The 25,973-nt window shown below is 44.0% G+C and overlaps 1 protein-coding gene across 7 annotated transcripts in view; it reads right to left on the reverse strand.

The window, feature by feature from the left end:
- The window catches only part of LOC134341013 (proprotein convertase subtilisin/kexin type 7-like), a 323,082-nt gene extending 297,926 nt beyond the window's left edge, over positions 1-25,156 (reverse strand). For 2 of the 7 annotated variants that reach the window (XM_063038716.1, XM_063038711.1), the window contains exon 1: positions 24,929-25,156. The gene's annotated coding sequence lies outside the window, so the exon portion shown is untranslated. Of the gene's footprint in view, positions 1-4,743; positions 4,911-7,085; positions 7,265-17,732; positions 17,804-24,924 lie in introns of those variants that run through there. The other 5 variants (XM_063038717.1, XM_063038710.1, XM_063038712.1 and 2 more) reach the window with 4 other exon arrangements.
- Positions 25,157-25,973: the final 817 nt, after the last annotated feature.

Consider the following 25,973-nt stretch of genomic DNA (forward strand, 5'->3'; position numbering starts at 1 on the left):
CATCTCTCTGCATTCCGTAGGGATCGCTCCCTACACAACTCCCTTGTCCATTCGTCCCTCCCATCCCTCCCCACTGATCTCCCTCCTGGCACTTATCCGTGTAAGCGGAACAAGTGCTACACATGCCCTTACACTTCCTCCCTTACCACCATTCAGGGCCCCAATCAGTCCTTCCAGGTGAGGCAACACTTCACCTGTGAGTCGACTGGGGTGATATACTGTGTCCGGTGCTCCCGATGTGGCCTTTTATATATTGGCGAGACCCGATGCAGACTGGGAGACCGTTTTGCTGAACATCTACGCTCTGTCCGCCAGAGAAAGCAGGATCTCCCAGTGGCCACACATTTTAATTCCACATCCCATTCCCATTTTGACATGTCTATCCACGGCCTCCTCTACTGTAAAGATGAAGCCACACTCAGGTTGGAGGAACAACACCTTATATTCCGTCTGGGTAGCCTCCAACCTGATGGCATGAACATCGACTTCTCTAACTTCCGCTAAGGCCCCACCTCCCCCTCGTACCCCATCTGTTACTTATTTTTATGCACACATTCTTTCTCTCACTCTCCTTTTTCTCCCTCTGTCCCTCTGAATATACCTCTTGCCCATCCTCTGGGTTCCCCCCCCCTTGTCTTTCTTCCCAGACCTCCTGTCCCATGATCCTCTCGTATCCCCTTTTGCCTATCACCTGTCCAGCTCTTGGCTCCATCCCTCCCCCTCCTGTCTTCTCCTATCATTTTGGATCTCCCCCTCCCCCTTTCAAATCCCTTACTCACTCTTCCTTCAGTTAGTCCTGACGAAGGGTCTCGGCCTGAAACGTCGACTGCACTTCTTCCGACAGATGCTCCCTGGCCTGCTGCGTTCACCAGCAACTTTGATGTGTGTTGCTTGAATTTCCAGCATCTGCAGAATTCCTGTTGTTAGTGAATGTTTCAGACTGAGACTCTTCATCAGGACTGGAAAGAAAGGGGACAGAAACCAGAATAAGGTGGGGGGAAGGGAAGGAGTACAAGCTGGTAGGTGATAGGTGAAACCAGGTGAGGGCAAAGGTGGGTGGGTGTGTGGGACGAGGTGAAAAGCTGGGAGGTGAAAGGTAGAAGAGGTAAAGGGTTGAAAAAGGAATCTGATGGGACAGGTGAGTGGACTATGGGAGAAAGGGAAGGAGGAGAAACAGAGGGAGGTGATGGGCAGATGAGGAGAAGGGAAGGGTTAAGAGGGAAGCCAGAATAGAGACAGGAAAACAAGAGAACAGGGAGGGGTGAGAAGTTAGAGAAATTGATGTTCGTGCCAGATTAAGTTCTTAAAAAGTTATTTCCATATTTTAGAGAGACATACACTTATATTGAATCTTTCACAATCTTAAAAATAGTAATTCTGAAAATATGGTGAAATTCTCATAGCAAACACTCACAGCTACATAGTCTAGATTTCTTTAAATGCAAATATTGAAGGATAAATATTGGGCAACACCAGGAAGAACTCATTTTTCCTTCTTCAAATGGGATTTTACACAGCCAAAGCTTAGAGAGGCACCAGTTTAATATACAGTTCCATAAAATGATTATTGATATGGTCAGTACTCTCTTCAACAAACTTCTTGTTCTGTTTACCCTCAATATTCATTCTCCTACTCAGGAAGCTTTGTCCGTGACCTCATTTCAATACAGTTTTTCTTCCAGCCCATGCGTTTCAAATCTTTCAACCCAATCACATTATTACACATCCTGTCTAGCTCTATGCCAATCAGTCTGATTTCTTCACATCGTTTTCAAGGATCAACTTCATTTGCCGTATACATTTACATCCATTGAAAATTTGATTTGTGTTGCTATATAGCTGACAAGGGAAGTCAAAGATAACATAAAAGCAAAAGAGAGAGCATGTAATATTACAAAAAATTTGCGGGAAGTTAGAGGATTGGGAAGCTTTTAAAAAACCAACAGAAGGTAACTAAAAAAGCAATAAGGAGGGAAAAGATGATATATGAAAGTAAGCTAGCCAATAATATCAGAGGATACCAATAGATTTTTCAGACATATAAAGTGTAAAAGAGAAGTGACAGCAGATCTTGGACCACTGGAAAATGATGCTGGGGAGGTAGTATTGGGGGACAAAAAAGTGGCGGCCAAACTGAGTAAGTATTTTGAATAAGTAACACATACAAAATGCTGGAGGACATGCAAAATGCAGCCCAGTAGTATCTATGCCAGGGGTCGGCAACCTTTTTGCCTCTGTGGGCTGGATCGCGTATTAATAAGCGGATGGTGGGCCATATAAATGCCATAAAAACTTGAAATATGGGAATTATCCATTTAGATTAGATTAGATTATGAGGACACGCAGTCCTCTTTTATTGTCATTTAGTAATGCATGCATTAAGAAATGATACAATATTCCTCCGGTGTGATATCACAGAAACACAGGACAGACCAAGACTGAAAAACTGACAAAGACCACATAATTATAACATATAGTTACAACAGTGCAACAATACCATAACTTGATGAAGAACAGGCCATGGCACAGTAAAAAAGTTCAAAGTCTCTCCAAAGTCCCACATCTTACGCGGACGGGAGAAGGAAGAAAACTCTCCCTGCCATGCCCGACCACAGTCCGACTCTGAGTCGTCCGAAAACTTCGAGCTCCGACCAGCCCTCCGACACCGAGTACCAAGTACCATCTCTATCCAAAAGCTTCAACCTCAGCCACGGTCGCCAGCAGCAGGCAAAACTGGGGATTTTGGGGCCTTCCCTCCGGAGATTCTCAATCGCACAGTAACAACAGCAGTGAACCAGGCATTTCAGAAATTTCTCCAGATGTTCCTCTGCTTCTCACGTCTGTCTTCATCAAATCAGAATTGTCCGCGGCCCCTATTTAACAGATACGATGTCATTTCACAGGAGCTGTGCACGCTGCGTCGCGCTGCCATTTTCTCCTCCCGCCTCCTCTAGTTATACATCTAGTTATGTTTTGCCTCAAACTAATGAATAACGCATGCTAGAAAATCATTTGTGCTTAACCAAGGATGCCAATTAGTAATCAAAGAACTCAGTTTAGTTGCAATTTACTTCAATCAAGGCATCTTTTCAATCTATTACAAAGACACAAAATCTTTAAACATAAAACGTATGAACATAATGCATTGAATGATAGCAAATTAAGTATAATAAAAAAGAAAATTTTAATGCAAACAGTCGATAAATCAATGTGAAACTTGATGCTGTTTGTTGCTTGAAAGCTTCTCAATATTGGGTGTCAGACTTGTTGATGCCAAGAGCAAGACATTATCCAGGTGGGCATCAGTCAATCTTGTTCTCAAATGGTTCATGGTGTGCTTCATTTTTGAAAATAATTGCTCACACAGATAAGTGCTGCCAAACAATGATGCCATCTTTTTTGCATGGTCCGCTAAGTTAGGATACTTCCCACTTGGGTGAATATATTTTCTATAGAGGTCAAGCACTGACACATCTTCAGAATGAAATTTTGATCTCAATATGTCGTCACACTGCAGCTCAATCAATTCCATTTGAAAAATTTCTGATGCAGTGTCCACTTCCACATCAAATGGAGTAGCAAACAGCTTGAACTCATTTGCACGCAAGCGAAAATCAGCAAAACGAGATGAAAACTCTTTTCTCAATTCTTGGACCTTTGTCTCATTTTCTAGGCAAATGAGACAAACTGGTTTCCCAGCTTGCTCGATGAAGAAGTAATCTAGTGTCCAAGTGTCTTGAAAATTTCAACACTCAGTGTCTACCTTCCTGCGTTTTGCATTCATTGCTATTGGAATTTTTTTCTTCGATTTTATTTTGAAACGCAAGTTATTCAACAAGTATCGTAGCACATTTAAATATCTGGATATTTAGCGTGGATTTCTTGTTAAAACACAGTGACACTGTTTCTGTTTATAAATTTGAACGATCCCATCTGAAAACCTGTGCGTGCACGGAGAGTATCTAATACATATTAATAAGGTAGTCTGCCTTCCCGTCATTCATATATAACAGTGTTTGGTTTGGAACAAAACTGAACCTGAGGCCAGTGTAACAAGACGCCAGGCCTGTCCATCAGTGTGGTCGCGTGAAACACTCAGAATAAGGAAAAATCACTCGCGGGCCAGATAAGCATAGTATCCTAATATTTGCTCATGGGCCGGATTTAGCCCACGGGCCATAGGTTGCCTGCCCCTGATCTATGGAAAAGAGTAAACAGCCGACGTTTCTGGCTGTGATCCTTCATCTGTGGAACAAACTAGCAATATGCCAGACGTTCAAAGAGTGGCAGGGGGCAGAAGTGAGTGCAATTGCTATTACTAGGAAAAAGGTGCTTGGGAAACTGAAAGATGTGAAGGTAGATAAGTCACCTGGACCAGATAGTGTACACCCCAGGGCTCTGAAAGAGGTGGCTGAAGAGATTGCGGAGGCATTGGTAATAATCTTTCAAGAATCACAAGATTAGGACATAATTCCAGAGGACTGGAAAATTGCAAATGTCACTCCACTCTTGAAGAAGGGAGAGAGGCAGAAGAAAGGAAACTATAGGCCAGTTAGTCTGACCTCAGTGGTTGGGAAGATGTTGGAGTTGATTGTTGAGGATGTGGTTTCAGGGCACTTGAAATGGTTATCATATGAGTTGTGGGGAAGTCTAGGACCAAAGGACACAGCCTCAGAATAAAGAGACTTCCGTTTAGATAAACTAGACCAAAGTCAGCATGGTTTTCTTGAGGGAAAATCTTACCTGACAAATCTGTTGGAATTCCTTGAAGAAATAACAAGCAGGATAGACAAAGAAGAATTGGAGGATGTTGTGTATTTCGATTTTCAGAAAGCCTTTGATAAGGTGCCACACATGAGGCTGCTTAACAAAAAAAGAACCCAGGTATTACAGGAAAGATACTAACATGGATAGAGGATTGGCTGATTGGCAGGAAGAGTAGGAATAAAAGGAGCCTTTCCTGATTGGCTGTCAGGGGCTAGTGGTGTTCTGTAGGGGTTGGTTTTGGGACCACTTCTTTTTACGTTATACATCAGTGATTTGGAAGATGGAATTAGTAGCATTTATGGATGACGTGGAGATTGGTGGAGGGGTAGGTATAAAAGTGTAGACTATTTTCTCGACAGACAGAAAATTCTAAAATCCAAGGTGCAAAGGGACTTGGGAGTCCTCGTGCATGATTCCCTGAGGGTTAACGTGCAGGTTGAGTCAGTAGTGAGGAAGGCAAATGCAATATTAACATTAATTTTGAGAGGACTAGAATAGAAAAGCAAGGATGTAATGCTGACACTTTATAAGGCACTGGTGAGCTCTCACACCTGGAGTATTGTGAGCAATTATGGGCCCCTCATCTCAGAAAAGATGTGCTGACGTTAGAGAGTGGTCAGAGGTGGTTCACAAGAATATTTCCCACAATGAAACGGTTTTCATATGAGGGCTATCTTATAGTGGGGGAGTCAAGGACCAAAGGACACAGCCTCAGAATAGAGGGACTTCCGTTTAAAATGGAGATAAGGAGGAATTTCTTTCACCAGAGAATGGTGAATCTGTGGAACTCATTGTCACAGGCGGCTGTAAAGGCCAAGTCATTGGGTGTATTTAAGGCGAGGGTTGATAGATTCTTGATTAGTCAAGATGAGAAAGGTTACAGAAGGCAGAAGAATGGGGTTGAGAGGGAAAACAGATCAGCCGTGATGAAATGGCAGAGAAGACTCAATGGGCCGAATGGTCTAATCCCTCCCTTGTCTTATGGTTGGACACAAGACCAAAAGAGATAGGAGCAGATTTAGGCCACTCGGCCCAAAGAGTCTGCTCCGCCATTTTATCATGGCCGATCCATTTTCCCTCTCAGCCCCAATTTCCTGCCTTCTCCTCGTATCCCTTCATGCCTCGATCAATCAAAAATCTATCAACCTCTGCCTTAAATGTACACAGTAACTTGGCCTCCACAGCTGGCTGTGGCAACAAATTTCACAGATTCACCACCCTCTGTCTAAAGAAGTTCCTCATCTCCATTTTAAATGGACTCCTATCTATTCTGAGGCTATGTCTTCTGGTCTTAGGCTCTCCCACCAAAGGAAACATCTTCTCCACATCCACTGTCAAACCTTTCACCATTCAATAGGCCATCCTTCATTCTTCTGAATCCAGCGAATACAGGCCCAGAACCATCAAACACTCTTCACATGACAAGCCGTTCAATCCTGGAATCATTTTTGTAAACCTCCCTTGAACTCTCTCCAGTTTCAGCACATCCCTTCCAAACTAAGGTGCTCAAAACTGCTCACAATACTCCAACTGAGGCCTCACCAGTGCTTTATAAAGTCTCAACATTACATCCTTGCTTTTCTATTCCAGTCCTCTTGAAATGAATGCTAACTTCACATTTGCCTTCCTCACCACAGACTCAACCTACAAATTAACTTTTAGTGAATCCTGCACAAGGACTCTCAAGTCCCTTTGCACCTTTGATTTTTGAATTTTCTCCCCATTTAGAAAATAGTCTACTCCTTTATTCCTTCTACCAAAGTGCATGACCATACACTTCCCAACACTGTACTCCATCTGCCACTTCTTTGCCCATTCTTCTAATCTGTCCAAGTCCTTCTGTAGCCTCTCTACTTCCTCAGAACTACCTGTCCACCCACCACTCATGCAACAATAAACAACATTCAACAATTATAAAGGATAAATTACATATTTTAATTATTTTTATTTTATTTAGAGATATAGTGCAAGATTAGCCCTTCCAGCACTTGGAACCATGCCGCTCAGCAGCTTTAGTGTAAAAGGTTAAAGTACGGATATGAAATGTGCACAAATACCAGGATGTATCTGCAATGTAAACAGCATTGTAAACAGAGGTTTAAAGTGTTCACAGTGTGGTGCAGTGACGGGGGTAAGAGATAAGGGTGGGGGGGGGAGAAGGAACAACTAGAATGGTTAATTAGATTATCGGATTAACTGCCTGGAGGAAGAAACTTTTAAGATAATTTTGTTTTAATAGCTCTACAGCCCTTTTCATAAAGGAACTTTTGGAAAATGCAGTTTGTAGGGTGGGAAGTGTATGTAATGATTTTTCTTACCCACTTCTTTGTCCTGGACACAGGCAAGTCCTGCAGTAATGGTAGACTTTTGGTCAGGTCACTCGCCTGAGTGCTACTGGTACCATGTAACCCAGTACTACCTGTCGCATAGTCGGGTGGTCGGCGACTAAACTGGCTCCCCCATCAGGCTTGCCTGGTGAGGAGGATGGCTAGACACCCTGCAGGATGAAAAACAAGACCTGTCAAAGGCCGGATGAACCCTCTCGTAGGGTCAACGGCCATCTAGCAAACACGTGCCGTGAAGCACGGAAAGGGCATCCCTTGCATCGAAGCGTGGTCTGGCCGTTCACTGCAACAGAACTTCCCCCAGCCGTCTTGGACCCCACCATGCCGCTGGATCCGGGAGGGGATGTCAAGAAGGTGGGTCTGGACCTGTGCAACCCCCTACTCACCTAAAATCCACTCACCCACACGCTGTTCCTTTCTGGGGAGTGGGGTACCACCCCACTAACTGACTGAAAGGAACCATCATCATCCTAAAGAACATAGAATAGGACAGCACAGTACAGGCCCTTCGGCCCACAATGTTGTGCCGACCCTCAAACCCTGCCTCCCATATAACCTCCCACCTTAAATTCCTCCATATACCTGTCTAGTAGTCTCTTAAATTTCACTAGTGTATCTGCCTCCACCACTGACTCAGGCAGTGCATTCCACGCACCAACCACTCTCTGAGTAAAAAACCTTCCTCTAATATCCCCCTTGAACTTCCCACCCCTTACCTTAAAGCCATGTCCTCTTGTATTGAGCAGTGGTGCCCTGGGGAAGAGGCGCTGGCTATCCACTCTATCTATTCCTCTTATTATCTTGTACACCTCTATCATGTCTTCTCTCATCCTCCTTCTCTCCAAAGAGTAAAGCCCTAGCTCCCTTAATCTCTGATCATAATGCATACTTTCTAAACCAGGCAGCATCCTGGTAAATCTCCTCTGTACCCTTTCCAATGCTTCCACATCCTTCCTATAGTGAGGTGACCAGAACTGGACACAATACTCCAAGTGTGGCCTAACCAGAGTTTTATAGAGCTGCATCATTACATCGCGACTCTTAAACTCTATCCCTCGACTTATGAAAGCTAACACCCCATAAGCTTTCTTAACTACCCTATCCACCTGTGAGGCAACTTTCAGGGATCTGTGGACATGTACCCCGAGATCCCTCTGCTCCTCCACACTACCAAGTATCCTGCCATTTACTTTGTACTCTGCCTTGGAGTTTGTCCTTCCAAAGTGTACCACCTCACACTTCTCCGGGTTGAACTCCATCTGCCACTTCTCAGCCCACTTTTGCATCCTATCAATGTCTCTCTGCAATCTTTGACAATCCTCTGCACTATCTACAACACCACCAACCTTTGTGTCGTCTGCAAACTTACCAACCCACCCTTCTACCCCCACATCCAGGTCGTTAATAAAAATCACGAAAAGTAGAGGTCCCAGAACAGATCCTTGTGGGACACCACTAGTCACAATCCTCCAATCTGAATGTACTCCCTCCACCACCACCCTCTGCCTTCTGCAGGCAAGCCAATTCTGAATCCACCTGGCCAAACTTCCCTGGATCCCATGCCTTCTAACTTTCTGAATAAGCCTACCGTGTGGAACCTTGTCAAATGCCTTACTAAAATCCATATAGATCACATCCACTGCACTACCCTCATCTATATGCCTGGTCACCTCCTCAAAGAACTCTATCAGGCTTGTTAGACACGATCTGCCCTTCACAAAGCCATGCTGACTGTCCCTGATCAGACCATGATTCTCTAAATGCCTATAGATCCTATCTCTAAGAATCCTTTCCAACAGCTTTCCCACCACAGACGTAAGGCTCACTGGTCTATAATTACCCGGACTATCCCTACTACCTTTTCTGAACAAGGGAACAACACTCGCCTCCCTCCAATCCTCCGGTACCATTCCCGTGGATAGCGAGGACATAAAAGATCCTAGCCAGAGGCTCAGCAATCTCTTCTCTCGCCTCGTGGAGCAGCCTGGGGAATAATCCGTCAGGCCCCAGAGACTTATCTGTCCTAATGTATTTTAACAACTCCAACACCTCCTCTCCCTTAATATCAGCATGCTCCAGAACATCAACCTCACTCATATTGTCCTCACCATCATCAAGTTCCCTCTCATTGGTGAATACCGAAGAGAAGTATTCATTGAGGACCTCCCTCACTTCCACAGCCTCCAGGCACATCTTCCCACCTTTATCTCTAATCGGTCCTACCTTCACTCCTGTCATCATTTTTTTCTTCACATAATTGAAGAATGCCTTGGGGTTTTCCTTTACCCTACTCACCAAGGCCTTCTCATGCCCCCTTCTTGCTCTTCTCAGCCCCTTCTTAAGCTGCTTTCTTGTTATCCTATATTGCTCAATAGACCCCTCTGATCCTTGCTTCCTAATCCTCATGTATGCTGCCTTCTTCCTCCTGACTAGATTTTCCACCTCACTTGTCACCCATGGTTCCTTCACCCTACCATTCTTTATCTTCCTCACCGGGACAAATTTATCCCTTACATCCCGCAAGAGATCTCTAAACATCGACCACATGTCCATAGTACATTTCCCTGCAAAAACATCATCCCAATTCACACCCGCAAGTTCTAGCCTTATAGCCTCATAATTTGCCTTTCCCCAATTAAAAATTTTCCTGTCCTCTCTAATTCTATCCTTTTCCATGATAATGTTAAAGGCCAGGGAGCGGTGGTCACTGTCCCCCAGATGCTCACCCACTGAGAGATCTGTGACCTGACCCGGTTCATTACCTAGTAGTAGATCTAGTATGGCATTCCCCCTGGTCGGCCTGTCCACATACTGTGACAGGAATCCATCCTGGAAACACTTAACAACATCCGCCCCATCTAAACCCTTGGAACTAATCAGGTGCCAATCAATATTAAGGAAGTTAAAGTCACCCATGATAACAACCCTGTTATTTTTGCACCTTTCCAAAATCTGCCTCCCAATCTGCTCCTCTGTATCTCTGCTGCTACCAGGGGGCCTACAGAATACCCCTAGTAGAGTAACTGCTCCCTTCCTGTTCCTGACTTCTACCCATATTGACTCAAAAGAGAATCCTGCTACATTACCCACCCTTTCTGTAGCTGTAATAGTATCCCTGACCAGTAATGCCACCCCTCCTCCCCTTTTTCCGCCTTCTCTATCCCTTTTAAAGCACTGAAATCCAGGAATATTGAGAATCCATTCCTGTCCTGGTGCCAGCCAAGTCTCTGTAATGGCCACTACATCATAATTCCATGTATGTATCCAAGCTCTCAGTTCTTCACCTTTGTTCCTGATGCTTCTTGCATTGAGGTACACACATTTCAGCCCTTCTACCTTACTGTCTTTACACCATTTATTCTGCTTCTCTTTCCTCAAAGCCTCTCTGTATGTTAGATCTGGCTTTACTCCATGCACTTCTTTCACTGCTCTATCGCTCTGGGTCCCATCCCCCTCGCAAATTAGTTTAAACCCTCCCATACCATGCTAGCAAACCTACCTGCAAGGATATTGCTCCCCCTCGAGTTCAGGTGCAACCCATCCAATCTGTACAGGTCCCACCTTCCCCAGAAGAGATCCCAATGATCCAAAAATCTAAAACCCTGCTCCCTGCACCAACTCCTCAGCCACGCATTCAACTGCCATCTCCTCCAATTCTTACCATCACTGTCACGTAGCACTGGCAGCAATAGAGAGAGAGAGAGATAATGGTAGACTGCAGCCAATGACCTTTTCTGGCGACCTGACAGATCTTGATGCAAAAGGAAAGAACACACAAATACCTAAATCGCTGCCATACAGAAGGCAATGAACCGAATGCAGAACAACAAAATTAGCAAAGGTTGATGGTATGACTGTAGTGAGCTGAAGGGCCTGTTTCTATGTTTTATGACTATGATACTTTCCCTAAGCAGCAAGGCTGATCAACATCTCCACCAAATAACCCAGCCCCCACCACTACATTATTATTTCCTGTCAGTCACCTTATGTACAGACACACCTGTGTCTCGCGTCACTTTATGGACGTACAATCTATCTATATATGCTATCTTATACATTTATTGAGTTTTTTTAAATTAATGTGTTCTTTATCTTATTGTGCTTTTTTGTGCTGTATCAGATCCGGAGTAACAATTACTTCGTTCTCCTTTACACTTGGGAATGGAAATGACATTAAACAATCTTGAATCTTTTGAATTAATACCCTAGTCGTTTTCAAATTGCTCTAGAAGTGGGTTAGAAGATCTCAAAAGATTAATTTTAAATTAAACAAAATGCTGCAAATGCATCAAGCAAAGGAAAAACACTTTCAAGTTCAATGTTTAAATGTTAGCCCTGCGTGCTTCTCTCGTAGGGCCAGGCAGCTCTGATAAAGACAGTGAGAGCCATGCGCTGATACTGTCAGCTGTGTCTCTGCTGACTGCTGCAGTGGTGATCCGACCAGTGCAGGAGTACAAATTGAGAGACGTGCTGAAACCTTGTGCACCTACAGCAAAGCCCATAACTGAGAATCCTGTTGCCAGTGGACAAAGAGAGGCCAGATCCTGTGTAATAGCCTCTCACCTTTCATTGGGTCCAAAGTTTAAAAATCAAACTGCTTGTCAAAGTATGTATATGTCACCATGTACTACTTTGAGATTCACTTTCTTGCAGGCATTCACAGTAGAACAAAGAAATACAACAGAGTCAATGAAAAACTACACACAAAGACTGGCAGGCAACTATTGTGCAAAAGACAAACTGCAAATACAAAAATAAAACTGGTAATAATAATGAATAAATCATATTGCGAACATGAGTTGTTCTCAGGCGGAAGAGTTCAGTGTCATGGCGAACACGGAACTTGCTGAGGTGTGGGCGAAGGGGGACAAAGGTGAGGCCCTTACTGAGGACAGAGCGCTCTGCCTCAGAGAGTTGAAGGTCTGAGGGGATGGTAAAGACCCGGCACGGATGAGAAATGGGATCAGAGGGGGAAGGGGGAGGAAGGCTGGTAGTGTCAGTGGAGAGGGGAGGGTTGGGGTGAGAGGAAGACAGGGTTGCAGAGTGGTGGTGGGGGAAAGGGAGACGGGAGTCACAATAGCAGCACGTGAAGACCCAGCTATGCCTGCCTTTCTGTTGGCTTTGTGGAACAATCCATGTTCCAAACCTATACTGGTATCCATCCCCCATTTTTCCTTCGCTACATTGACGACTGCATTGGCACTGCTTCCTGCACGCATGCTGAGCTCGTTAACTTCATCAACTTTGCCTCCAACTTTCACCTTGCCCTCAAGTTTACCTGGTCCATTTCCGACACCTCCCTCCCCTTTCTTGATCTTTCTGTCTCTATCTGTGGAGAGAGCTTATCTACTGATGTCTACTATAAGCCTATAGGCTCTCACAGCTATCTGGACTATTCCTCTTCTCACCCTGTCTCTTGTAAAAATGCCATCCCCTTCTCGCAATTCCTCCGTCTCTGCCGCATCTGCTCTCAGGATGAGGCTTTTCATTCCAGGTCAAAAGAGATGTCCTCCTTTTTTAAAGAAAGGGGCTTCACTTCCTCCACCATCAACTCTACTCTCAAACACATCTCTCCCATTTCACACACATCTGCTCTCACTCCATCCTCCCGCCACCCCACTAGGAATAGGGTTCCCCTTGTCCTCACCTACCACCCCACCAGCCTCCGGGTCCAACATATAATTCTCTGTAACTTCCGCCACCTCCAATGGGATCCCACTACCAAGCACATCTTTCCCTCCCCACCCCCCGCTTTCCGCAAGGAGTGCTCCCTACGCGACTCCCTTATCCATTCATCCCCCCCATCCCTTCCCACCGATCTCCTTCCCGGCACTTATCCTTGTAAGCGGAACAAGTGCTACACATGCCCTTACACTTCCTCCCTTACCACCATTCAGGGCCCCAAACAGTCCTTCCAGGTGAGGCGACACTTCACCAGTGAGTCGGCTGGGGTGATATACTGCGTCCGGTGCTTCCGATGTGGCCTTCTATATATTGGGGAGACCCGACGCAGGCTGGGAGACTGTTTCACTGAACACTTACGTTCTGTCTGCCAGAGAAAGCAGGATCTCCCAGTGGCCACACATTTTAATTCCACATCCCATTCCGATATGTCTATCCACGGCCTCCTCTACTGTAAAGATGAAGCCACATGCAAGCTGGAGGAACAACGCCTTATATTCCGTCTGGATAGCCTCCAACCTGACGGCATGAACATTGACTTCTCAAACTTCTGCTAATGCCCCACCTCCCCCTCGTACCCCATCCGTTATTTATTTATATACACACGTTCTTTCTCTCTCCAAGTTCGGTTAATGCCCCTCCTGCCCTTCTTACCCCATCCATTATTTATTTATCTATTTACCTTTTTTCTTCCCTCTCTCTCTGTCCCTCTCACAATAACTCCTTGCTTGCTCTCCATCTTCCTCTGGTGCTCCCCTCCCGCTTCCTTTCTCCCTAGGCCTCCCGTCCCCTTGTCCAGCCTTGTATCCCCTTTGCCAATCAATTTTCCAGCTCTTGGCTACATCCCTCCCCCTCCTGTCTTCTCCTATCATTTCAGACCTCCCCCTCCTCCTCCCACTTTCAAATCTCTTACTATCCCTTCTTTCAGTTAGTCCTGACGAAGGGTCTCGACCCGAAACATCGACTGTGCTTCTTCCTATGGATGCTGTCTGGCCCCAGTGTCCCACCATCCCGCGATTCGCAGAGAATGCAGCAGTAGCCGAGAGGCACACAGCACATCTTTAAGAAAAAAGCCAAAATAAACATGCTAATTAATTAGGTGCTGCCTGACACGTAATCAATTAGCATGTGTATTTCGACTTTTTTCTTAAAGATGTGCTGTGTGCCTCCCGGCTACCGCTGCACCCCTGCATGCTTCGCGGTTCGGTATCTGTCGGCAGCCTGGAGGGTGGGGGCCACTGCACCACCCCAACCTGCGACGACTCAGTCTGACACACCATCATCAGTGTGCTCGGCAAGCTGTCTTCCCGATTCCGGTAAGTGATACTACACTGTACATACATTATTTCTACTTTATATAGGCTGTATATTTTTACGTGTTATTTGGTATGATTTGGCAGCTTCATAGCTTAAAGGTTACTGGAGAGCGTTTGCGCCGTGTTTTTGCCAACAGCGCTTGCGTAAGATTTTCTGCCGAGAGCTCTTGCGCAAGATTTTCGCTACGGAGAACAGTTCAGGCAATGATTGTGGAAAAGTATTTCTACTTTATATAGGCTGTGTACTTATCATATCATTCCTGCTTTGACTATATGTTACTGCTATTTTAGGTTTTATGTGTTATTTGGCAGGTTATTTTTGGGTCTGCGAACGTTCACAAATTTTTCCCATATAAATAAATGGTAACTGCTTCTTCGCTTTACGACATTTCAACTTACGAACTGTCTCATAGGAACGCTCTACCTTCGGATGGCGGGGGAAACCTGTACCACCCTTTGTGTGAAGAAACTGCCCCAATGTTCCTTTTAAGTCTCTTCCCTCTGTTTTTAACCTCCATTTGAGTACAGGTTTCCCCCGCCATCCGAAGGTAGAGCGTTCCTATGAAACGGTTCGTAAGCTGGAATGTCGTAAAGCGAAGAAGCAATTACCATTTATTTATATGGGAAAAATTTGTGAGCGTTCGCAGACCCAAAAATAACCTACCAAATCATGCCAAATAACACATAAAACCTAAAATAACAGTAACATATAGTAAAAAGCAGGAATGAAATGATAAATACACAGCATATATAAAGTAGAAATACTTTTCCACAATCATTGCCTGCACTGTTCTCTGTAGCGAAAATCTCACGCAAGCACTCTCGGCAGAAACACTCTCTCCAGTAACCTTTAAGCTATGAAGCTGCCAAATCATACCAAATAACACATAAAAGTACACAGCCTATATAAAGTAGAAATAATGTATGTACAGTGTAGTATCACTTACTGGAATTGGGAAGACAGCGCCGAGCACACTGATGATGGTGTGTTAGGCTGAGTCGTCGGAGTTTGGCCCACCCTCCAGGCCACCAACCAATACCGATCTGCGAAGCATGCAGGGGTACCGCGGTAGCCGGGAGCACCCAGCACATCTTTAAGAAAAAAGCCGAAATAAACAAGCTAATTAATTAGGTGCCGCCAGGCACGTAATTGTCGGCCCAGATCAGAGGCGATTGCCGATTGCATCGCCTCTGATCTGGGCTGACAATTACATGCTGGGCGGTACCTAATTAATTAGCATGTTTATTTCGGCTTTTTTCTTAAAGATGTGCTGTGTGTTTCCCAGCTACCGCTGCATTCTCCGTGAATCGGTATCTGTCCGCGGCCTGGGGGTTGGGGTGGTGGAACACTGGGGTGTCATCTCATCGTTGTCTGTTTCCATTAGAGCAGGCAGCTCACCTTCTCCTATGACTGCCCGCCTCGATGTCGAAGGTCGAGGTTCGTCGTCTGCTGTGGCTGATGTGGATGGCTTGCTTGACTGCTGAGCCTCGCGCATTTTTCTATCACACAGTTCTTTAATAAAGACTCAAACCATCCTGCAAATATCCCCTAAACCGACGTACTCTTTCAAAATTAAAGTCGTACTTTATCATTACTCATTCGGTTTCGATTGTTATCTTTTCCTCTTCAAATTGCATTAGCTCTTCATCTATCAGTTCTTGGTTATGGGATGCCAAAACCTCTTCAACATCATGTTCGTCAGCTTCCAGAAGCCAAACTCACTTAGTCCTTACTTCGTTCACCACGATCGAAATGCTTAATTATGTCTAGTTTTACGCTAAGTGTAACACCCTTACGAGCTCTTTCAGGTTTTTCCAATACCTTAGAACTCATCATGGCTGCTCACAGGCATGTGTTAAAGTAATGCCGGCGAGAATGCAGTTCCGAATCCGGGGAGAGCGGCTGCTCGGGGTGCACAGCGCACTGCCTTTTATCGTGCACTGATTTTTTTCGCGCACTGCTTTTGTCGTAACAGTGAAAACACCTTCTGTTAGCGAAAACAGGTAACTAATGTCAGTCTTTCGTAACAGTGAGGTTTCGTAAGGCGAACGTTCGAAAAGCGGGGGGCACCTGTATTCGGAATTCCTCAGAGAGGTCAGCAGTGAGCAGCCTCAACTCAGCATCTCAGAGGATTTATCCAGGGCCTAACCTGTTTTTGCAATCACCAAGGCTGCCCACCAGTAGCTATACTTCATTAGGAGTTTGAGGAGATTTGACATGTCACCAAAGACACACGCAAATTTCTACAGATGTACTGTGGAGAGCATTCTAACTGGTTGCATCACTGCCCGGTATGAAGGCTGAATTGCAAGGGGCTGCAGAGGGTTGTAGACTGAAGCCAGCTGCATCATGGGCACTAGCCTCCCAGCATCGAGAAAACCTTCAAAAGGTGATGCTTTGAGAAAGTGGCATCTATCATTAAAGACCGCCACCACCCAGGACGTCCCCCTTCTCATTACTACCATCAGAGAGTAAGTTTTATGCCTTTGCACTGTACAGCTGCCACAAAACAAAACAACGAATTTCATGATACATGTCAGTCATAATAAAGCTGATTCTGATCCATTTTTGTTTTCAATTTATTACAATTGCATTTTATAATGTCTGCAACTTCATACATTGGAGAATAAGGCACTGCTACAATCTTCAAGTTCCCTCTATGTCACACTGCCCTACCTCACATGCTGGAATCCGTTTCCCAGGAGGACAGCAGAACATTCAAAGTGGTGACTCACCACCATTTTCTTGAGGGCAAATTGGGATGACAATACTGCCAACCTTCCCAGAAATGCCCACCTCTCATGAATAAATTAAACAAACATTTAGCTTTAAAAAAAACAAGAAATGCTGGAGGAGCTCAGCAGGTCGGACAGCATAATTGAAGAGGAATAAACAGTCAATGTTTTGCACCCAGATTCTCCATCAGGATATAAACTGAATGAGGGAGAAGCATTCATATACTGGCAAGAACTTGTACAAGTATAATGAAGTCTAGAACAACTCTAAGCAATACAATGACTTGGATAACCATCACACAAGAGACCATAATACCATAAGCCATAGGAGCAAAATTAGACCACTTGGCCCATCGAGTCTGCTCTGCTATTCAAGCATGGCTGATTTATTTTCCTTCTCAACCCCATTCTCCTGCCTTCTTTCCATAAGTTTTGATGTCCTGACTAATCACAAACCTATCAACCTCCACTTTAAATATACTCAATGTCTTGACCTCCACAGCCATCTGTGGCAATGAATTCCACAGATTCACCATCCTCTGGCTAAATAAATTCCTCCTCATCTCTGATGTCCCACTACTCTGAGGTTGAATGAAAGCAATAGTGGATGAGGCCATTGCCAGTACCAGGAGACTGATAATCCAGCATCTGATTCTTCAGAAATCCTGATAGGCCAGCATCAGAAGACAGGAATGCAAGCTGGAGATAAAGAGTATATGTCAGGTATGCTTGAACCAGAGCACAGACAGGTCAGGGACCAGACATTAGGGTGGACGTGGATACGTAGTCAGAGCCAAGTTGGGATGTACCATCATTTCAATCACAAATCTTCCAAAACCAGTGACAGAATACACCCGCATCTGAAAGCCCTTCTCAGAGCAACTACCTCAGCTTCAAGGCTTGATCGTACTCCAGCTCCAATGGGTGGTTACACCAGCAGTTGTCCAACATCACAGCCTGAAGCAAGAACAGCAAGTTCAGCCCTGGCAAGAGACTTTAACAAAAAATATTTCAAGGATGTCTCAAGGTCTCCCTTTAACAAAAGGTAAAGTGGCAAACTCATCAACCAATGGGAACAACACACAAAGGATCTGGAGGAGCTCAACAGGTCAGGCAGCATCTATGGAGAGAAATGGACAGTCAATGTTTCATCAGGACTAACAATTGCAGACCCATGACTGCTCAAAATAGACACAACAATATTTGTGAACACACTGAGAATGAGGCCAAACTCAAATTATAGAATGAATACTAAGTATTCAATTCCAATGACATGCAGATTAGGGCTAGTAAGCTGTGGGCATGCTATATTGGCGCCAGAAGCATGGCGACACTTGCGGGCTGCCCCCAATACGTATTCGGACTATGTTGGCCACTGATGCAAAAAGATGCATTTCACATCCACACTCGGTGGCCACTTTATTAGGTACACCCGTACACCAATACAAATATCAAATCAGCCAATCATGTAGCAGCAACTCAATCCATAAAAGCATGCAAACATGGTCAAGAGGTTCAGTTGCTGTTCAGACCAAACATCAGAATGGGGAAGAAATGTGATCTAAATGACTTTGACTGTGGAATGACAGTTGGTGCCAGACAGGGTGGTTTGAGTATCTCAGAAACTGTGAGCCCCTGGGCCTTTCACACACAACAATCTCGAGAGTTTACAGAAAATGGTGTAAAATACAAAGAAACATCCAGTGAGCGGCAATTCTGTAGGCAAAAACACATTACAACAGTGGTGTGCAAAAGGGCACCTCTGAACGCTCAACATGTTGAACTTTGAAGTGGATGGGCTACAGCAGCAGAAGACCACACCAGGTTCTACTGTTGTACCTAATAAAGTGGCCACTGAATGTATTTTCAATGTAGCTGTGACAAATTCCTGATCCTTCGCTATAAATCAATCCACCTACACACTCAGGCATCACAAACATTTATCTCATCGGCCATGTCAGTTGACCAAGGAACTGGTGTTGAAGTAATTTGCCTTCAGTTTTGAAGGACTGTCCCAGAATTTTGATTCTATACTCTGTACAGGTCACAGTAAGGACATCCACGCCCATTTGACCAATCAATGAATAAACAGCTTCAAAGAGAAGATGAAAGCTGGCAAGGTTTCAACAAAAGAACAGAAAGGAAAAGTACAAGTAGAAAAAAAGTTACATTATACGATGTCTTCCAACATGTTCGGATTTACTGCATCCTATTAAGTATTTAAAATATAATCACTTTTCATTACCACAGACTGCTGTGAAGGTCAAGTCATTAGGTATATTTTAAAAGCAGAGGTTGGTTGGTTCTTGATTAATCAGGGTGTCAAAGAATACAGGGAGAAGACAGGAGAGGGATTGAGAGAGATAATTCAGCCATGATGGAATGGTAGAGAGGATTTGATGGGCTGAATGGCTTAATTCTGCTCCTATGTCTTATAATGCAAGACATATGTAGAAGCCAAATTACAAACAGAAATTAAATAATCACAATCAGCAATTAAATAACCAGATAACCTGTTTGTAATCTTGGGCAAGTATTAAAGTACACACCAAGGATAATTTTGAAACAGGCCTGCTACATCTAAAGGACCACAACAATGTTGCACAGGGATGCCTGCTTGGATTGTGCATTGAAGCCAATGAGTCCAAAAGGAGTAAGAAGCCCAGAACATGAAATTCTGATATTACTTAGATCCACTGCTTATTTTCACTAGAAAGTGCTTCAATGAATTGTGGAGATGGCTTAAAATTCATGCAGAAAGTCAGCATGGCAGAGAGACAAAGAAAAACATTGCTTGCAAGTCAGAAAGGAAGAGTACAATGCAATAAGCGGTGACACTGGGAGGAAACTGAATTGCACAAAAAAAAATTTGCAACAAGCAAAAAGGCACACACTATTGGAACAGGTTGGCATATGCTGACCAAGATCAAAGCTAGTCCCATTTCCCTTCATATGGCCAGTATCCCTCTAAACCTCTCCTACCACCTACCTCTCTGAATGACGCTTAAACATTGTAATTGTATCTGCTTCTGCCATTTCCTGAGGTAGCTCATTTCATCCACGTGAGACTTCCCCCTAAAAACCCCTTTAAAAAACTTTCCCCTCTCACCTTGAACTAGTAAATAAATAGGAAGATAAAGAGAAAAACTCAAACAAATATCTATATACTCTTCATAAAACTACATTGAACTCTGCACTCTGCAAAAATTACCAAAAATCACGCCAAGAGACAGGAGCAAGAGAAAATCTGCAGATTCTGATTTGGGGATAGTATAGTCAGGGGAATAGACAGTTCTCTATCGCGAGGCAGCTGTGTTGCCTGCCTGGTACCCAGGTTCAGGACATCTTATCTGAACTGCAGTGGAATTTGCAGTGGGAGGGGAAAGATCTAGTTGTCATGTCCATGTGGGTACCAATGACATAGGTAGAACAAGGAAAGAGGTTCTGCTGAGGGAATTTGAGCAGCTAGGGACTAAATTAAAAAGCAGAACCAAAAAGGTAGTAATCTCTGGATTACTACCTGAGCCACGTGCAAATTGGCATAGGGTCAAGAGTATTAGAGAGTTAAATGCATGGCTCAAGGATTGGTGTGGGAGAAGTGGGTTTGAATTCATGAGAAACTGGCCCCAGTGTTGGGGAAGGAGGGAGCTGTACCAATGGGACGGGCTCCACCTGAACCGTGATGGGACCTGGATCCTGCCTGGTGAATCGCATAACTAGGGCTGTGAATAGGGCTTTAAACTAAATAGTAGCGGGGTGGGTTCAACAGATTGGAAAAGTATGGATAAAGTAAAAAGGAAAACTGCAGATAAAGATAAAGTAAAAGCAAAAGATAAAAAAGAGACAAGTAAGAGTGGAGTAAAGAAAAGTCAAGTGCAAAAGAGTAAAAGATTACAAGACTTTAAAAGCACAATGAGTGTAAGGGCACTTTATCTGAATGCCCGTAGTATTCGAAACAAGGTCAGTGATGTGTGACACAAATCAGTCCAAAGGGGAATGATTTAGTGGCCATTACAGAGACGTGGTTGCAGGGTGGAGAGGATTGAGAACTAAATATCCAAGGATATCAGGTAATACAGAAGGATAGGCAGGAATGTAAGGGAGGTGGGGTATCGCTCTTAATTAAAGATGAGATCAGGGCTATAGTGAGAGACGATACAAGATATAAGGAGCAGAATGTTGAATCCATCTGGGTAGAGACTAGGAATAGTAAAGGGAAAAAATTACTGTTGTGAGTTGTCTATTGGCCACTGAATAATATCATTACGGTGGCACAGGCAATAAACAGAAATATCTGAGGCATGTAAGAGTGGAACAGCAGTTATCATGGGGGACTTTAACTTGCACATAGATTGGGTGATTGAAATTAGTTGAAGCCGTCTTGAGGAGGACTTCATAGAATGCATCCGTGAAAGCTTTCTTGAACAACATGTTACTGAACCTACAAGGGAACATGCTGTCTTAGATCTGGTCTTGTGCAATTAGACAGGTAAAATGAATGATCTTGTGGTTAGGGATCCTCTTGGAAAGAGTGATCACAGTATGATTGAATTTCTCATACAAATGCAGGGTGAAATAGTTCGATCTAAAACCAGTGTATTATGCCTAAACAATGGAGACTACAATGGGATGAGGGAGGAGTTGGCTAGTGTAGATTGGGAACACAGGCTATATGGTGGGACAGTTGAGGACAGTGGAAGACTTTCAAAGAGATTTTTCACGGTGCTCAACAAAAGTATATTCCAGTTAAAAGCAAGGACAGTAAGGGTGGGCAGAGCCAGCCTTGGATAACGAAGGAAATAAAAGAAGGCATCAAACTAAAAGCTCGTGTATACAAAGTTGCCAAGAGAATTGGAAAACTGGAAGATTGGGAAAACTTTAAAAAGCAACAAAGGATCACTTAGTGAGCAATAAAGAAAGGGAAGCTGGATTATGAAAATAAACTGGCACAAAATATAAAAATGGATAGTAAAAATTTTATAATTATATACAGCGAAAAAGAGTGGCTAAAGTCAATGTAGTAGGTCCCTTGGAGGACGAGAAGAGGGAATTGATGTTGGATAATGAGGAAATGGCCAAGGCTTTGAAGGACTATATTGTGTCAGTCTTCACGGTGGAGAACATGTCTAATATGCCAAAGAGAGATATTATGGATGTGATGGGAGGCGAGGACCTCGATACAATAGCTATCACTAAAGAGGTAGTGCTGAGTAAACTTGTGGGCCTGAAGATAGATAAGTCCCCTGGTCCTGATGGAATGCATCCCAGGCTACTGAAAGAAATGGCAGAAGTTATAGTAGAGGTTTTGGTGATAATTTACCAAAATTCTCTGGACTCTGGGCAGGTCCTGGCAGATTGGAAGATGGTGAATGTCATACCACTGTTCAAAAAAGGATTGGGCAAAAGGAAGGTAACTGTAGGCCAGTTAGTTTAACGTCTGTAGTTTGGAAAATGCTTGAAGCTGTCATTAAAGAAGAAATAGCGAGACATTTGGAAAGAAATGGATCCATCAGGCAGACGCAGCATTGATTCAGCAAAGGCAGGTCCTGTTTGACAAACTTACTAGAGTTCTTTGAGGATATAACAAGTGCAGTGGATAGAGGGGAAAAGTACTAACTTGGATTTCCAGAAGGTGTTCAATATGGTGCCGAATAAAAGACTTATCCACAAGATAAGGATGCACAGAGTTGGGGTGATGTATTAGCATGGAGAGAGGATTGGTTAACAAATAGAAAGCAGAGTGTTGGGATACATGGGTGTTTCTCTGGTTGGCAATCAGTGGTGATCGGTGTGCCGCAGGGGTTGGGGTTGGGCCTGCAACTGTTCACAATCTACATTAACAATCTGGAAGAGGGGGCCGAGTGTAGTGTATCTAAGCTTGCTGATGACACTAAATTGAGCGGAGAAGCAAATTGTACAGAGGATACAGAGAGTCTGCAGAGAGATATAGATAGGTAAGTCAGTTGGCAAGGGTTTATCAGATGGAGTACAATGTTGGTAAATGCAAGGTCATCCACTTTGGAAGGAAAAATGAAAGAGCAGATTATTATTTAAATAGTAAAAGATTGCAGCATGCTGTTGTGCAGAGGGACTTGGGAGTGCTTGTGCATGAATCACAAAAGGTTGGTTTGCAGGTACAGCAGGCTATCAAAGGCAAATGGAGTGTTGGGCTTCATTGCTAGGGGAATTGAATTCAAGAGCAGGGAGGTCATGCTGCAACTGTACAGGGTACTGGTGAGGCCACACCTGGAGTACTGTGTGCAGTTCTGGTCTCCTTACTTGAGGAAGGATATACTGGCTTTGGAGGCAGTGCAGAGGAGGTTCACCAGGTTGATTCCAGAGATGAGGGGGTTAACCTATGAGGAGAGATTGAGTTGCCTGGGGCTGTACTCACTGGAATTCAGAAGAATGAGAGGAGATCTTGTAGAAACATATAAAATTATGAAAGTGATAAATAAAATAGAGGCAGGAAAGTTGTTTCCACTGGTAGGTGAGACTAGAACTAGGGGACATAGCCTCAAGATTCAGGGGAGCAGATTTAGGATGAACATGAGGAGGAACTGCTTTTCCCAGAGGGTGGTGAATCTGTGGAATTCTCTGCCCAATGAAGCAGTGGAGGCTACCTCAGTAAATATATTTAAGAAAGGTTGGATAGATTTTTGCATAGTAGGGGAATTAAGGGTTATGGGGAAAAGGCAGGTAGGTGGAGATGAATCCATGGTCAGATCAGCCATGATCTTATTGAATTGTGGAGCAGGCTCAACAGGCCAGATGGCCGACTCCTGCTCCTATTTCTTATGCTGGAAATCCAAGCAACATACACAAAATGCTGGAAGAGGGCTCCCCACCTTTTAACTCTACCCCTCATCTTTTTTTTCTCCAGTCCTGCTAAAGGGTCTTGGCCCAAAACATCAACCGTAAAGTGCTGCCTGACCTGCTGAGTTCCTCCAGCACTTGTGCTGCCAGGAGGCAGGAGGATAATTTTCCAAGAAATGGTGCACTGTATCCTGCCCAGTTAACTAAATCACTTCTCAGTTGGGGTGAAATGTACTGCGGCAGCTGAGTGAGGAAGGGAATGATAACTCAGGATAAAAAGAAAGAAATTCAAAATATATTTAGCACATAAAACAATAATTTGTGCTTTTATAAAAAGATGTTTAGTAGAATAAGGGCTCAATTTGATCTTTTTATTATTTTAATCATAATTTACTATAGTAAACATCAAAGAGAAACCCAAGATGATTTAGAATCAGATTTATTATTACTGGCATGCAATGTGAAATTTGTTAACTTAGCAGCAGCAGTTCAATGCAATACATAATATAAAAGATAAAAAATAATAATTAATAAATCAATTACAGCATGCATATATTGAATAGATTTAAAAATACAGCAAAAAAACAGAAACACTATATATTTAAAAATGTGAGGTATTTACATCAAATGGATTCAAATTAAACTAGCTTCACTGAATTCTAACAAAGTAGTCTTGGTTTATAACTAAATTAATAACCGGTACTCTAAGACTAAGAAACTACCTGATAGAACCACAGAGAAAATTTATAGCAGAACTGAGTTACATTTTAAAGCAACCACATTTGGAGCCAGTTAGAACAGTCACAATATAACAATAACCTATATTCAGTGATGTGTAACAGTCTGGTGCAAGGACAACCTGATTTTTTTTTCCATTTGTATGGGCTGGGAAGAATAAAACATAAGAACTGCTACAATTATTTCGACCCGAAACGTTGACTGTACTCTTTTCCTAGATGCTGCCTGGCCTGCTGAGTTCCTCCAGTATTTTATGTGTGTTGCAATTATAAGACTTCAATCTTAGTTCTGATAAACTATTGCACTAAACCAAACATGCCGGCGGGAGCAGTAAACGTTGCAGGACTTGACAATTAAAGTTTTATTCACAGCAATGCACTCTAATCGGCTTGAAACCGATCTGTTCCAACTTACCACCCAGTTGTAGATCGGAAACTTTGCAGCGATGCATGAGAAAAGAAACTTACTTGAAATTGCAGCCTGGATGGGGGCCCATTAGCTACAGAGATGGGAGAAGTACTCACCTACCGGTTCGGTTGTTGCATCAGGATTGACAGATAAGGGAAGGAACCGCCGTGCTGGGACCAGCCCACAGCAGAGACGGGCGGTCGGTCAGAGCCACTGGCGCTGGCTGGCTCCCCTGTGCACCCGGCACCTGTCACACTCCCTTAGCTGGCCGCGACTGCCGTCTTCGCCATTGTATTCGGACGCGGAAGCCACAGACTCTTGCCTTCCCCCTCTTGCCCCGACCCCCCCACCCACCCCGCACAGACAGCGACGTCAGTTCCGATCCAGGTTAGCAACTGTGGAGACCGCAGTGGTGGGGGGAAATGGTTGGTCAAATGATCACTTCCGCCAGCAAGAAAGATGGCAGAGAGCATATGCTGTTGTCAATAGTTAAAAGTTTTACCTTTGTTTTTAATTCCATAAGATTATTATTTAACTGCAATCCAGTAAATAGTAATGATCAATAGAAGTTTGTGACAAACTCAAGGTCTTTATGACTGATGCAGATTTTAGCGAATCAAATTCAGAATTTCCCACAACCTGTTATGATTGACACCTTTATTATCCAATTAAATGTAAATTGCCGCGTTGGCTTGGAAGCAAAAGCTGGGTATGACCTTCCAGCCATGTGCCCGCCCTTGCAGGGTGATTGACATCGGGTTATCCAATCACGCGGTTGAGTTTGGACGCAGCAGGCCGGCGGTGCCTGCGAGACGCGGAGCTGCTGGTGTGAGTGTTGGTGCGGATCGCTGCCGGGAGTCGGGGCTGCACGTTCACTCAGGTAGGAACGGGTGTGAGAGCGTTGCATACAGTTCACGAAACAAGTTGCAACGAAAACAGCGGAAGAATCACCTCTGTGTTCTCAATCATTTAACTGGTTTATCTGATTATAAACAAGCTTACTTTGCGCAAATTATCTACCACATAAAACGGTGACCCTGCATTGTCTGAATGGAATAGATTTATCTCTTTCTTTGTAAATTAGTGTTTATTTCCCTCCATTGATGTTGCCTGACTTGCTGGGTTCCTCCAGCATTTTGTGGGTGTTACTTGGGACTATTTGCAG

The sequence above is a fragment of the Mobula hypostoma genome, chromosome X2, assembly GCF_963921235.1.
Source record: "Mobula hypostoma chromosome X2, sMobHyp1.1, whole genome shotgun sequence".
In the NCBI taxonomy this organism is placed as follows: Eukaryota; Metazoa; Chordata; class Chondrichthyes; order Myliobatiformes; family Myliobatidae; genus Mobula; species Mobula hypostoma.